This window comes from Linepithema humile, chromosome 4 (assembly GCF_040581485.1).
Source record: "Linepithema humile isolate Giens D197 chromosome 4, Lhum_UNIL_v1.0, whole genome shotgun sequence".
NCBI classification, from domain to species: Eukaryota; Metazoa; Arthropoda; class Insecta; order Hymenoptera; family Formicidae; genus Linepithema; species Linepithema humile.
The window spans coordinates 13,080,598-13,095,507 of NC_090131.1; the positions used below are offsets into that span (position 1 = coordinate 13,080,598).

At 40.7% G+C, this 14,910-nt stretch overlaps 1 long non-coding RNA gene across 1 annotated transcript; it reads left to right on the top strand.

The window, feature by feature from the left end:
* Positions 1–3,752: 3,752 nt before the first annotated feature.
* Positions 3,753–6,547, top strand: LOC136999617 (uncharacterized). Its single transcript, XR_010889934.1, has 2 exons — positions 3,753–4,445; positions 4,590–6,547. It is a non-coding gene; the product is annotated as an uncharacterized lncRNA (long non-coding RNA).
* The last annotated feature ends 8,363 nt before the right edge of the window (positions 6,548–14,910 follow it).

The window sequence follows — 14,910 nt, forward strand, 5'->3', positions numbered from 1 at the left end:
ATCCAAGAAGAAGCTGATATGATGTCGGCGGAATATCCCGCTGTGTTGCATTTTATTATGTATTTGAGACGTACTTGGCTTCCAATAAAAGATAAAGTCTCTGTCTTTGATACGTCTATACGAACAAATAATTTTGTGGAAAGTTTTCATTTTGCAATTTTACGCAAATTTGGTGGAATTCATCCCAACATTTGGAATTTCCTTCGTAAGTATTGCTTATTATTGCTACAGCTTTTGTACACTATCGCGTAAAATACATTTGTGCAATTTAACTTTTGCAGATCATCTAAGTGGTCTGATCACCGATCAGGAAATAAATATTGTAAGATTGACGGAAGGGCTTAATGTAAAGAGAGCACGGGTTCGATATGACATGATTCGCGACAAACGCATTGCAAAGGCGCAATTTTTACTGACCTTGGGAAGGTAAATTCATATTCTGCTTTAGGCAATCATGCTAAAAGAATATAACAGTCATATTTTTATCATTTTCATATTTTGATCATTCCTTGAATTATATATTACGTGTATTACTGCACGTATGTTAAATTACTGCATAATTTTTTATTCTTTACATATACATATATTTTATATTCATATTCTATATTGTTATAGATATTCGTTGAAGGAATTTCTTTTAGCACTGAGCAATATGGCACGGTTACCCGAAGAGAATATTGGTTTGTTCCGAAATATATATTATACATACGTATTTTAACTGTAATATAATAATAATTTATTGATATAAAAAATATTGATAATTTAATGTATTAACATACGTATTGGGGGAGGGGTGAGGTTGGGGGAAGGGAGAGTACACACCTTAGCTTACGCGGACGACATAGTCATGATGGCGGAGAATGAGGAGGAGATGGGGAGTATGATAGAGAGGCTGGAGGGGTATTTGGAAAGGAAGAGGCTGGAGCTAAATTTAGGTAAGACTAAGATTCTGAGGTTTAGAAAGGGGGGAGGAAGGATGGGGAAGAAAGTATGGAGGTGGAGAGGGAAGGTGATAGAAGAGGTAAAGGAATTCAGATATTTAGGATATACGCTGAAGAGGAACGGAAAACAGGGAGAGCATGTAAGAGAAAGAGTAAAGAGGGCAGCGGCTATAATGGGGCAGGTGTGGGGGATAGGTAAGAGAAGGTTTGGGAAGGATTGGGGGAGGAGAATGTGGCTTTTCGACAGATTGGTATGGACGGTGATGGGATACGGAGCGGAAATATGGGGGTGGAAAGAAAGAAAGAAGATGGAGAAATTGGAGGAGAGATACATGAAGTGGGTGTTGGGGGTAGACGGAAGAACGCCGGGATATATGATAAGGGAGGAGTTGAAGAGGGAAAAATTGAGAGGAAGAGCAGGGAAAAGGGCGTGGGATTTTGAGAGAAGACTGGAAGGGGGGAAGGGGAGTGAGCTGGCGAGAAGGTGCTGGGGGGAGATGAGGGAAAAAGTAGGAAAGGGAAGGGCAAACTCAGAATGGGAGGGAGAGAGGAGAAAGTTCTTCGAGGAAAGGGGAATAGAGACGGAGGAGGAGGAGGGAAGGAGGGAAAAAGAGGATTTAGAATATGGGGAGATTAGAAAAAAGGACAGGGAGATACAGGAGAGAGAAAGAGAGGAAAAGATAGGAGGATCAAGATACAATAGATGGTATGGAAAGGTGATAGGAGAGGGGGTACCGGGTTATCTTAAAAAGGGGTGGGGAGAGAGTAGATGGAGGAGAGTGGCGAGGTTTAGGTTGGGAAGTGAAATGAGGGAGGGAAGGTACTGGGAGACGGAGGAGAAGAGGAAATGCAGGTTATGTGGAACGGAGGAGGAGACATGGGAGCATGCGTGGGAGAGTTGCAGGGAATGGAAGGAGGGAGGAGGAAGTTGGCAGGAACAAGTGGGAAAGATTTTGGGAGAAGAGGGGGAGGGAGAATGGTGGATGAGAGAGATAGAGGAGGAGAGGAAAAGGGAGGAGAGTGGGAGGGAGAGAGGGGGAGAGGAAGAGGGGAGGGGGGGAGGGAGAGAGAGTGAGAGAGAGAGAGGGAGGGAGAGAGAGAGAGAGAGAGAGAGAGAGAGAGAGAGAGAGAGAGAGAGAGAGAGAGAGAGAGAGAGAGAGAGAGAGAGAGAGAGAGAGAGAGAGAGAGAGAGAGAGAGAGAGAGAGAGAGAGAGAGAGAGAGAGAGAGAGAGAGAGAGAGAGAGAGAGAGAGAGAGAGAGAGAGAGAGAGAGAGAGAGAGAGAGAGAGAGAGAGAGAGAGAGAGAGAGAGAGAGAGAGAGAGAGAGAGAGAGAGAGAGAGAGAGAGAGAGAGAGAGAGAGAGAGAGAGAGAGAGAGAGAGAGAGAGAGAGAGAGAGAGAGAGAGAGAGAGAGAGAGAGAGAGAGAGAGAGAGAGAGAGAGAGAGAGAGAGAGAGAGAGAGAGAGAGAGAGAGAGAGAGAGAGAGAGAGAGAGAGAGAGAGAGAGAGAGAGAGAGAGAGAGAGAGAGAGAGAGAGAGAGGGAGAGAGAGAGTCGGGGAAGGAACGGGAATAAAAGATGGAGATAAGAAAGGCGAGAGGAAACGGAAGTCACCTTTGCGAGCGTGTGTGTGTGTGTATAGGTAGAAGGGAAAAGGGAAAGGGCGCAGCCGGATGAAAGCATGTTGGACGGCAGGGCGTCTAGACCCGGATCTCGCAGTCGGGAGGATAAGGGCAGGAGTAGTATAAGATAATTTTAAGGATAGTCTTAAGTAGGTTTAGTAATAAGGTTAGAGTTAAGAATAATTGTAAGGATAGTTATAAGTTAGGTTTAAATAAATGTGTATTGAGGATTAACCCCAAGGGGAAAATAAAGACACTACTACTACATACGTATTGTATATTTTTTGTATTTGTATTCTGTATTTGTAACAGAAAAAAAAGATATTTTTTATACGTTGCAGATTCGCAAAACAATATAGATAATGATATAGATCGAGAAATAATAGAAGACAATTTTTTAAATGACTTTGCGGGCGGTTCGACCACAGGTAAATTCTATATTCTTCTAATAATTTAGTGATGTATTAATATATACTGTATATTTTTTGAATTTAACAAAAAAAAAAAAAAGATATTTGTTATACATTGCAGATTCACAAAACGATATAGAACGAGAAATAGTAAACGATAATTCTTTAAACGACTTCACGAGCGTTACGGCCACAGGTAAATTCCATTCTTCTAACTAGAAACTCTCCTGATACTTTGTGAGAGAGCGAGAGAGAGAGAAAGAGAGGGGGGGGGGGAGAGAGAGAATCTTATTTCAAAATTTATGTGCTATGTAATGTGTTTTGTTTTGTAATGTATTCTGTAATGTATTCTTGATTTTATTACATACTTTTTATTTTTTATTTTCAATTTATCTCTCAATTGACAGCATTATTAGAAACGACGGCTGCCGATTCAGTCTTAGTAACGGATAATATTGAAAGAACACCTCCACGTCGTGGAAGACCTCCTCGCATACGTGGTCGCAATCTGAGTAGAGGTAGATGATTTTTTTTCCAATATTCACTTAAAAGTAACTTGTTTTGCGAAAAAATAACTGGTTTCATAGTTCGCATTTGCTTTATAAAAAATATTGTACGAAATATTAAATATTTGTACGAAATATGAAAATATGAAAAATATTTGAATAATTTGCATCTCAGGTGAAAAAGAAATGATTATAGATAACTTTTGTATTCTAGCTGTTGAAATAACTGCAACGTCGCAGATCCAAGTAACCGATGAAGGTATGTACTTCATATAATTGTGAATAAAAAAATATATACGTACATTTGTATTTATTGATCTTTTTGTTATATTTAAGAATTAGGATTTAATATGTTTATTATTTTAATACATATGAAGATTTGAATGCTGGACTTACGGTTAGAGGTGGCAGAAGTCGCGGTAGGCCTCCTAGCCGTCGCAGACGACGCGGTAGACTTGCAACATTAGCTTACGAAATTCGAGAAGTGGGAGGTAAGAAATTATTTATTTATTTATCTCATAATGTAGAATTTAATATAGATGAAAGAGAAATATTTATAAATTTTTGTATTCTAGTTACTGGAACGTCCCCGACTCAAGTCAACGCTACTAATATCTTAGAAAGTATATATTTCATAATTGAAAATTAAAGAATAGATTATAAGACTGTAAGCAAATTGATCAATCATAGTCAAGTATTCTCGCAACGTAATAAAAATGTTTGATTGTGATTTATCGATTTGCTTACGGCCTTACGATTGAAATTTTTTAACATGAAAGGGCCTTCAAAATTCAATATATTTATTATATATATTTTATTTTAATAGCTGCGTGTGAAGACATTCGTTTTCTTAATTTGAATGCTGGATTTGCGGCTAGAGGAAGGAGAAGTCGTGGCAGGCCTCCTAGCCGTCGCGGACGACGCGGTAGACTTGCAACAATGATATTAAATGATATTCAAGAAGTGGAAGGTAAGAAATATTTATTTTTGTTATTTGTCGCTGATGCATTTGTCTGATATGTTATTAAGTTAACATCTCATAAAGCTTTCTTTTGCAATAGATATTATGTTCTTTCTCTAGTTAACTGTAATTCATTGCAATTTATCATTTCAGAGACAACTACAAATATTGAAAAAAATAAAAGCGAAAGAACACAGCGAGTACTCCAAGCAAGTTTGGAAACTATTAGAAACGATGAAAATGAAGTAATAAACGAAGGTATATGTATATGTACAGAAGGGGACAGAAATACCTTCCTACGTGAATTGTTGCATATATTGTTATAATAATATATATTCCTATATGTGCGGCAATTCATGTGGGAAGGCATTTCTGTCCCCTTCTGTACATATTTTGCTCATCATACTTTAGTAATATTATTATCAATTACTAAAATTTTCTTATATTGCTAGATGATCGCATTTTTGACACACCAGAAGATGATTACGGTGCTCTTGGTTTGTACGACGGCGAACAGAACAATGAACTACCATTTCATTCTGCAAGTCCAGTATCTACATCTACATCAAACGAACGCACACGAGGTACATGTTGTACATGCTTGAATACAACTGCTACTCATATATTTGTGCCATGCGGGCATTTATGTATTTGCAATGATTGCAAACAGCAAATTGAAGACCAAAAATGTCCGTTATGTCGAGAGAAATTTCTTCAATGTATGCGCGTTATTATGACATAATATTTAATTTAAGTCCTTATACAGTATTTCTTTCCGTCAAATGTGTTTTAGTGCCAGTGTTTTAGAGATCAATATAGAAAAAAAGTAGATATTTCAGTATTCACGGAACTCATTTTTTTTTTGTTGACAACTGGTTAATGACCTTATCAAAATCGAAACTTACACTATATTTCACTTGCTATGTTTATTTAATATTTTGTTTTATTGTTAGTAGTTTATATATATTAAGCCTTATTATATTACGGTATATTAGAAAATTTCGATATATTATTATCGGATTATATATATATAATATGTTGCAATAACCAACAATGTTAAATGAAATGTTAAACATAAAAATCCTAAAGTTTTAAATAATACACAACATAGTAATATTGATTACTAATGTGTAATAATGTTATAAAAGTTTATGCTACTTATGTAAATTAATTTTTGTTTTTAAAATAATATTTTGTTTTAGTTTAACACACACACACACGCGCGCGCGCGCGCCTTATTATATATTTCAAGTATGTCAGAAAATTTCGACTATATTATATAAAGTACGTTACTATAACAAAAAGAAAAAAACTGTATCAAATTAAATGTTAAACATAAGAATCATTTATATGTTTTAAACATAAAAAAAGTTTCAAATAATACAAGATAGTAATATTGATTAGAATAATATTATCAAAGTTATGTAAAAACCAACTTGTATTCTTTAAATAAAATTTAATTGAAATTGATAAAATTTTTTATTTATTGTTGCATAATCACATAAAACTAATGTCAAACGTTTAATAAATAATATGTCTTATAAAAAATATTTGTTCAAATAATTTGCATCTTATAGATGAAAGAGAAACGATAAATAATTTTTAGCGCCAAAAGAAATTCCTTTAATGAATATCTTTGAATGAATGCGTTCAAGCAAGGATTGGAAAATGATTAAAAAAGAAACCGATATGATATCGGCAGAATATCCCGCTGTATTGCATTTTATTGTTTATTTGAAACTTACTTGGCTTTCATTAAAAGATAAAGTCTTTGTTTTTGGTACATATCTATATAGACAAATTATAGACAATTAATTTTGTGGAAAGTTTTTATTTTGCAATTTTTTATTGCTCAAACTTAGGGCCTATCCAGACAAACTTGCATAATCGCATAAACATATGCATAAAATAATTGATTGAGCTATTTCCTTATGCATTTGCTTATAAACCAATGAATTTCCTTATGCATAAGTTTATGCGACTATGCAAGTTTGTTTGGATAGGCCCTAATTGTTTCAACTCTGTTGTGTGTAACTACTGTAACTTTGAGAGCCACAGGCCTTTAAGTTTAAGAGAGTTTCTCTAACTTATTCTAATATATGATATAAATGTATGATATAACATGATATATAAAGACCTTTTTAAAATTCTAATAGTGTATTCTGAGCCAAATTGTGTTTTTGCATGGTTATTATATAAATATTTACTTTCTATCTTTATTTTGCGATTCTGAGATTTTATACATAATACAATATATGCAATAATTTTTAACAATTGTAATTCCACATGTATGCGTTAATATATTGCAGTATTTTATAAATAATTAATCGATAAATGATTCGTATTTATTATACAGCCTTAACCAAATAAGGCAAAGTACCTGACTTATTGTATGTATTTTATATATAATACCAGAGATTTGTTATATTACCTAAATATAAGTTGAGTTGAGAAGTTGATATCAATTAAATGTACCGGAATGTCTTTGCTATAATGGTACGTACAATTTATTTTATCCAATCGCATTGAACATTTAGCTACAAATTGATGGATAACGTCAAATTTTTTTTTTTTCTGTTTATAACTATGAGTAAGAATGACTATGAGTTATATCTTTCAAAAGACGTATCATTATAGAAATGGCAGCATTTTATATTTTAAGAAAAATGTATTTTTCGCATATAACGTAATTAGAGATTCCAATTTGTGCAAAGCTATAAGATGCCAAAGATACTTTTACTTTTTTCTGTAATACTGTTACGAATATGTACTAAGTGCTGTGATAGTTTTATACTTCTAAGTAATATAGGTCATTTATATGAAGATACAGATTTAATTTCTGCAAATGTATGTTTCTTGAGCCAAAGATATTTCAATTCTTATTTTTCACTTTAAACTATTGTTTAAATAAATATTTAAAATATAGTGTGCCGCATTTTATATATTTAGTATCAGTGCTTCGTTTTCATTTAAATATAAGTAGAGAACGTTTAATATCTCACACATTTGCACAAATTAATTCATATGTAATCGATGAAATGTACCGTTATATCTGACTGTCATAGCTGGGATGATTACTATTTATTATATCCGATCGTTGCGAATATTTAGCTACAAGTTGATTGGCAACACACAATTTCGCATTCATTTCTTCATTACGTCTTATTAGAGAAAACCGTTCATATTTTCTCAAAAACGTACTGTTATAAAAATTCGCTCATATAATTACTCTAAGTAATTACGATTGACATACAAGTTAACATATAGAGATTTTACATTGTACAAATGTACAAAATGTCGAGATACTTTTATTACTTTTTTAATAATGTAAATTGCTCTGTAATTTCGTGCTGTATTTTTTTTCAAAAGTATAAATATTGTAAAACATTTATTTCTTGTAACATGTAAATAAATATTTTATATGAATGCTGCTTATGCCTGACGCAGTTATAAGCTAAAAAGTTCAGAAATTGTTAAAAATAAAACATTTTTCTACCTAAATAATAAAACATTTTTTTTTCATGTCTCGATAAATTTTTCTTACATTTTACATTGACAGATCTAACCTAACCTTTTTTTTTTTTTTATTTGGGGGGTCTTTAAAGGCCCCCCAGGGGTGGGAAATCTTCAAAAGACACCCCAGCACGTGCAATGGGACAGTCCGACTGTCCCCGCGCCGGGGTAGTGTTGGATTCACCGGTCTCTTTGCTGTTTAGCTTTTTGAGACCGGTGCCTACCAACTAAAACCCACCCCCTGACAAAAAGCTCACCAGCCTTGTGATGGCCGGGGCGGAATCACCTATGTATACTTCACCCCGACCACCAGGCGAGTTCCCTAAGGGAACATCTCCTCCTCGGAGACCCTAAGGTCTCCCATCTAACCTTGGAGGGGGGGATATGTCCCTCTCCTCCTCTTCCACCTTCATCTTTCTCAGGGGCCCTAGGGCCCTCTAGTCGGAGAGATCCTCCTCTTCCCGACGCTGAGACAGCGTCAGGGGGGATCTGTCCCGGCTACGGGACATGGTGCGGGACCTGGGCCCTGGCTTGCGGCCCGCCCCAGTCTCGCGCCTTCCGGTTCTCTTCTTGGCCGGCAGTGGTTGAGCCGGATCAGAGTCCGACCCCTCCGCCGGTCGAGGGCGCTTCTCCCCGGCCTCGGTGTGTGTCGAGAGACCCGACATCACCGAGGCCGTTTCCGTTGGCGACCCCGGCCTACTTGGTCGGGGCGCCCCTCGGACTCTTGCCGAGGACTCCGGGGCCGTCCGGGGGGCCCGGCTTGCCGGGGCCCGGAAGGGCGCCGAGGAGCCCGCGGCCACTTTGGCCGTCGAGGCGACCGGGGGTACTCGGGGGCACTCTTGTGCCCCCGCCCGGTGCCCGGACTCTTTCCCACAGTCGGCACATATGGGGCACCTCGGCGGGGCTTTGCAAGTGCCCGCTCCGTGGTCCTCCCCGCCGCAGTTGAAGCAGCAGCGTGCCCTGTCCACTTTGGACGGGCATCGCTGCTGCGTGTGCCCCCTGGCCAGGCACCGGTAACACCGGGTTGGCCTGGCCGGAAGCAAGTCGACCTTAGCGGTGGCCCAGACTATCGGTAGCCCCTGTAGTGCCGCGATCTTCATCGCGGCCTTGGAGGGGCACCTCGCCCAGACCACCCTATTTCCGCCTCGCGGGGGGCGCAGTGGGCCCACCCGCACATCCTTCTGGCAGCCGCCATGCGTGGCAATGGCGGCTGCGATGTCCTCCGCCGTGGCGAACATCTCGACACGGCGGAGGCGAAGTTCCGCGTACAGGGACGGGATATTTTCACCCCGTCCCCGACGTGTCTCCTCATCTCCCTGGCGAGGGCGTCGGCCTTGGCCTCTGCACCTACGCCAGGGATGGCGAGGAGGAAATTCCCCGCAAGAGTCGTCCGCGAACGGACACCCTTGATGTCCAAGTCCTCCAGTTTGATGGAGGACTTGGCTTTCCCCATCACCTCCGACAGGGAGGCCATCGGAGGAACCGAAACCATAACGGCTGCCGTCTTGGGCAGCCGCTTCTTGGCCCTCTGCAGGGCCTCCTTTTTCTTCTCCGCCTCTGTGGGGGCCTTGGCCTTCCCAACAGCCGGCGGTGGAGGGGCGGGCTTGGACTTGCCACCCTTCTTCTTGCTCCTCGTCGCCTCGGCGTATGAGGGAGCCGGGGTCAAGACGGGGGGGGCTGACACCCCCACCCCTAAGTCCGGTCCCCCGTCGGCCGGGGTCTCCTGAGGTGGGTCCGCCAATCTGGCGGCCCGCCTTTTACGCGACTCCCTCCTTTTCGCGCTCCTCGAGACGGCACCCGAAGTCGGGGGCCGCGGTTGAGGAGGGGGTTGGGAGGGGCGCTGCTTGGACGGCGCGCACGCCGCCTCAAGGTCGGCAACTCTCTCGTTTAGCGACGAGAGGACCGCCGACATTTTCGCCATGCCATCTTTGAAGATGGTGGCGACTCCTTCCAACGTCTCCCTCATTGCCGGGGTAATCCCCGGAGGGAGAGGAGAGGGGGCCTTGGGGGGACGAGGGGGCGACAAGTCCCTCCCGCCCGAAGGCTCCTCTATATCCATCCCCCAGTCACATGACTGGGGGGGGAGTGCCAGATGCACCCTGTCCGCTTCCGCCCGGGTTGCCTCTGGCTGAGTGCCAGCGGGGTCCGGGACGGGGGAGTGTGTGCGGGGGGGAGAGGGAGACCACCTCGATGCTCTCATCCCCCGCCGCATCTCCTCCTTCTCTCTCCGGAGAACTTTGACCTCCTCCCGGAGAGTCTCCAACTCTCTCTGGAGGCGGGATAGTTCCCCGCCCCCAGAGTCCGCCAATCGATGGCCAAAGGCCAAAACTATCTCCTTAAGGAGATAGCAATCTCTCTTAAGGCGACCGCTCAAGTTCCCCTTGATAGAGGAAGACTTGGAGCGGATCGCCTCGAGATCTAACCTTGCAACCGACTACGGGTCTCGTACTAATAGCGGGACCATCATCCGGTCGCGAGCCGGAAAGCTACAGCGGAACCAGGGACAACCGGAGCGGAGCCCAGAAACACCGCTGAGACGAGGGAGATCCGGGAACCACCGGTCAAAACCTAAGTACCTCGTCTAATTAATTAATAAACTGGCGTGAGTAATAATACTCAAAATTCTTTTATGTTAACTATTTTTATGTATCCGTAAATTCGGAAAAGATTATTTTTAGTTTAAAGTAAAAGCCAGTTGCGAAAAGTTATCGCTACGCCCGATATTATTTTAAAAGGCGTAGACGTAGATTTTAAGATTACATTTACATTTAGCTATAGGATATAAGTGTAAATATAATAGTGTTTTGCGTAGAACATAAGTAATTACAATTTTCATTAAAAATTAGTTTTTCATCTCTTTTAATAAGTACGTGATGAGCGTCTCGAATTACGAGACGCAAAGTTTAAGTTAAACAATCAATACGCTCGGAAATGACTCGCGAAATAAGTTGGTTAAATTAAATAAAGATTAAAAGCGGGTCAAAAGATTATTATGTTATTATTAAGTTAATTTCATTTTATATATCCGAGGCTACAGGCAAAATTTATTATTTTATTTTGACACGGGTAAAAATACCTATAAGCGGCCTGTAGCATATTATATTCCTTATTAGGAATCAAAGGGGCGATAGCGCAGACAGCGGTAAAAGCTATCAAAGAGAATAAAAACAGTCGGTCAATAAATAACCGAGCACCGCAAAACTTTTACCGCTAAGATTGAATGGGCTATTGTGCTTTTAACGGCTCGATGCCGCCGCCGGCGCAAACAACTCGCGTCTTTGTCGGGTGACCTTTACACCGATTGGCGGAGATCTTACTACCAAATATCTGGAACCGGATTGGCGAGCGCCGTCAAGGAAGGGGAAAGCGGTAGTCGGACGAGTATAAGAAGACAGGCTCGAGCCGAGACGAGTTAGTTGAAAAATTCCGTCGGGCTAACCGACGTAAGAGAATAGAGAGTTAAAAATCGAGAGCGGACTTCCATCGGCTGACAGTCGAGTGTCAGTCGAAAATCCCGTCGGCTAACCGACGTAAATTAGTCAAAATGTATCCGTTACTAAAATCAAGGTGTCTCGGCGAGTAGTGTGCCGAACATCTTTTCGAAGACCGATTTATCGGCCTTACGCGGCGCGAAACGACCGCGTAGTGCGTAACACATAATGTATTGCGTGCGTGATCGTCACTTCGGTGACAGTGAATAAATATTTTACTTGGTTAAAATATTTAAACCTGTGTCGAATCAATTACATCCATACCTACCTTAGCGCGAGTCATCCGACGATCCATGTGGCAGCCTGGCAGTCCTGGGAATCCTGTCATCCTGGGGGACCTGTAACAGAAGAACCACAATTAGTAAATGGATGCGCGAGTGTAGTGTAGGCCGTAAGTCTCGTGGATGGGATAACTTCGAATCCAGATCGACCGAGGAGGCCGACATCCATCGAGGAGGCAGTAGAGAAATCGACGCAGCGTTCAACCTTGCTGTTAGCAGAGGATAAAACAGCTGGCGACCGTTGACAGAAGCGAAAGCGCTGAAACCTGGCGACTGGTAAGTCCACGTTTGGTTCCTTCCACCCTACGTGTCCGGTCACAACCTAACCTAACCTAACCTTTCAATGTCATTTTTCTTTGATTTTACGCACTTTACATATTAACCGGTATAACACTAAATGAACACACTTAGTTATATTTTTTACAAATTGTTCTTTATTTCTCACTATATATTACATATCAAAACGAATGGTACATATATCGCATGCGTCTTATTTCACTTTCTGGCAAGTAACCTTTAATAATCTTTAATGTCACATGTATATTTACAATTTCACACTTCACGTTTATTTACCGGTATAAAATTCAATAAAAACATTGTATAATTATATTTTTCACAAATTATTCTTAATTTATTTCTATATATTACATATCAAAACGAATGGTATATGTATCTTTCCGTGTCCAAGCGAACGCACAATTGAGCGATGCACAACTGAACAGTGCGCAAATAAACGGTGTCCAAACGAACGGTGTCCAAACGAACGGTGTTCAAACAAACGGTGTCCAAACGAACGGTGTCCAAACGAACGGTGTCCAAATGAACGGTGCGCAACTTTCTGTGTCCAAATGAACAGTGCGCAAGTAAACGGTGCGCAATTGTACTGTGTCCAATTGAACCGTGCGCAACTTTCTGTGTCCAAATGCAACGTGTCTAATTGAACCGTGTCCAAGTGCACCGTCCCCGCCCCCAGCGAGATGGTCGTTACCCCCGCAGTGGAGGCAGCATTTACTGCGGTCCACCGCTAAGGGGCACCGCCATCTTTCGTGCTCCCGTAGGAGGCACTTGTAACATTAAAGGAGGAGGGTGGTATCCTCCTTTTCCCCTTTTTCCTTTTTCCGGGCGGGCTGTAGCCCCTCTCTTCTCCGGGTCTGCGTTTGAGCGTTCCGTACGCTAGGTGCAGACCCATTCTCCTTTTTGGAGAACGAGGGTTCGGAGTTCTCTCCTCCGAGGCGTTTACTCGTTTTTAGTGGCGCTTGCGCGCGTCCCCCACGGATCTCCTCGAGGAGGACGAGGAGTATCCGTAATATTCTATGGGCCTCAGCCTACAGATCTTCCGCAATAACCAGTTCTTCCAGGGCGCCTGCGTGGCACGCCCTGGATGTCTCGTCGCAAGATGACGACAGGGGTGGCACCGAGACCGGATACCCCCCTTGCCGTGGCCCCCTGGTTGTTCCGAAAGATACAGCACGATTTGGCAGGTCACCGGTTCACTTCTTTCGCAGAAATCAAAAATTGGTTCCAAACTTGGATCGCCTCCAAAGACGAGTCATTTTTTCGAGATGGAATTCGAAAATTGGTTGAGAGATGGGAAAAAGTAGTAGCCAGCGATGGAGCTAGTGAGTATTGAGATTTATTAAAATATTACATTAAAAATAATCAAATAATTTGGTACTTAACGGCCTTATTCTTTTTTCTTTAATTTGTATTAATTTATGCATATAAGCATGATCTAATTATAATGTTATTATTGTAGATAATAAGCAAATGAAAATAGCAGAGGTTCCTCTATCAGAAACAAGTAATATTAATTCTAGAAAAACGCATCGCTCTACAAGTATTTCTCCTGAGAGAATATTAAACTCTCCAACAAAGAGTCGATTACGAGAAAGACACGTAAAATAGCAACTTTAAAAAGAAATCTGGCTGTCACAACTTATAAACAAAAAAAAGCTGAAAAAAAATTGTGTTTATTACAGAAGATATTGAAGGAACTATCAAAGAAGAATCTTATAACAGCAGAAGAAGTCAATATACTGCAAGATTTCAATTCAGGTACAAAAGAACTTATTAAGCGAAAAATACGAAAGCGAAAACAATTACCTATATCAAAAAGTTATAAACCTAGTATACGACAATTTGCTTTAACTTTACATTATTATTCGCCAAGAGCGTATAACTATGTTCGTTCTAAATTTTTCAATTGTTTACCACATTCAAAGACCATATCAAAATGGTACCGTTCGTTTAGTGGAGAGCCGGGGATTAATTCAGAAGCTTTAGATGCTATACGTAAATTTGCTAATTCCGTTCCATATAAATTAGTAGATACATTAATATTCGATGAAATGGCTATACGCCAACATCTTGATTATTGTCAGGGTAAATTCGTAGGTTACATAGATTATGGCAATATCGAATGTGATAAAACAAAACTTGCCAAAGAAGCATTGGTATTTTGTATCGTGTATTAATGCGCCTTGGAAGTTACCTATTGCGTATTATTTAATTAACGGCATAAGTACGGAACAAAAAGGCAATAGTAACGCAATGCTTAATAGCTATTCAGGAAGCTTTTTTTTTTTCTTTTTTTTTGCGGAAGGGGCAAGCCCCTCCCCGGGGGTGGGAAATCTTCCAAAGACACCCTCTGGTGTGTAATGTGAGTTCCTTTTACGAAAAACCCACTGCCAGAGGGTAGTGTTGGATTCGTCTGGGGGAGTGGTTTGCGACACCACTACCCCCCAGACGCCTACCAACTAAACCTCACCCCCGTTGCTTTGCAGTCAGCTGCCGTGTTGGGGGGAGGCTGGGCCGAGCGGTAGTGGGGGAACAGGAGGCGTTGTCTCGGAAATCGGCCCGAAATGTGCAACTAATTCCGAGCGCTGTTCTATATTATGCAGTGTATTTGATTTTGTTTCTAAATACACATGATCATATTCTTCATCAAATGTTGAATTAGGTATGTTATCTTTTGTAAAAATATAATTTTTATATTAAATTTAAATATATATCCATACAATCAAGATATTTAACATTTTTATTTCATATATATTAAATATTTTAAGAATATAATATCTTTACAAGATAAAGTTTTCTTTGTATATATTTATTTAGATGAATTTAAATCAGAGGGTAGTATTTTTCCAATTTGTAAAAGCTTCAAATATCAAATTTTATTCATTACTAATA